Below are 1048 nucleotides of genomic sequence, written 5' to 3'. Positions count from 1 at the left end.
TTTTCTATTTTCTAATGCCTTTTTATTATTTTTCTGTGATTTCAGAAATTGTGTTATAGATTTTAACTTTGGGGGGTTGAAATTATGTTTTGATTGTGCTTACTAATAAAAATATTTAAAGATATAAATGTTCTACACGTTTCTATATTTATTTTCTTGTAAAAATAGTAGCCGTGTTTTTTGTTTACATGCATAAAAATAGAATTTTACTTTTTATTTGAACGTCTGTCTTTTAGTAATATAAAGTGTTTTTTTTTTTTGTAACATAAAACGACTTATGACCTAACTATACTTTTTCTGATAACAATATTGCTCATTGGATTTGTTTATTACTTCTGACTTCAGCTTTATCCTTTTTTTTTTTAATTCCAAACAGATTTAGGGGGTACCACTGTTTTTGTTACATGGATGAATTATATAATGTTTTAACGTACCAGTCACCAGAATACCCTGTCTCTGGTAGGTGAATTCTATCCCTATGGCATCTCCCAATCTCCCAAATTCTTAGTGTTCAATGTCCATTACACCACTTATGACACCCACCTGTAGCTCCCACTTAAAACTAGACCAGGCCTTGGTTTCTCTATTCCCAAGATATTTCACTTGGGATAATAGTCTCCAGTTCTATTCAAGCTGCTGACAAAACACACAATTTCATTTCTTTTTTTTTTTTTTTTTTTTACAGGGGAAAGCGCGAACACAGTCCCCCACTACCACAAATTATGCAGTCGAGTTTCCCACATTTGGGGAAATCACAGGGGTCAGCACATCTGGAGTGCAATAGATAAGCCTTGCCCTGGGAAAACCACCTTTGTGATGGTGGGAGTAGTCACACATGCGCGCACACACACACACACATGCATGCAGTCACTGCATGTTGTTTATCTGCTCATGGGTTGGTAGGCACTTAGGGTGATTCCTTATCCCTGCAGTTGTGAATTGTGCTAGGTAAACATCAGAAAATGACTTATTTTTCCTTTAGGGAGACATGTTTGGGGATTGCTGGATTTAGTGGAACGTCTCCTTCTGGTTCTTTGAAGAATCTCCA

The 1048-nt window shown here is 35.9% G+C and overlaps 1 non-coding gene across 1 annotated transcript; it reads right to left on the bottom strand.

The window, feature by feature from the left end:
- Nucleotides 1–683: 683 nt before the first annotated feature.
- Nucleotides 684–839, bottom strand: LOC128598064 (U1 spliceosomal RNA). The gene has a single exon (XR_008383569.1). It is a non-coding gene; the product is annotated as a U1 spliceosomal RNA (small nuclear RNA).
- Nucleotides 840–1048: the final 209 nt, after the last annotated feature.

The sequence above is a fragment of the Nycticebus coucang genome, chromosome 10 (genome assembly GCF_027406575.1).
Source record: "Nycticebus coucang isolate mNycCou1 chromosome 10, mNycCou1.pri, whole genome shotgun sequence".
NCBI classification, from domain to species: domain Eukaryota; kingdom Metazoa; phylum Chordata; class Mammalia; order Primates; family Lorisidae; genus Nycticebus; species Nycticebus coucang.
Note: the sequence above shows the minus strand (reverse complement) of the source record. Positions and strands in the feature narration are given on the sequence as shown.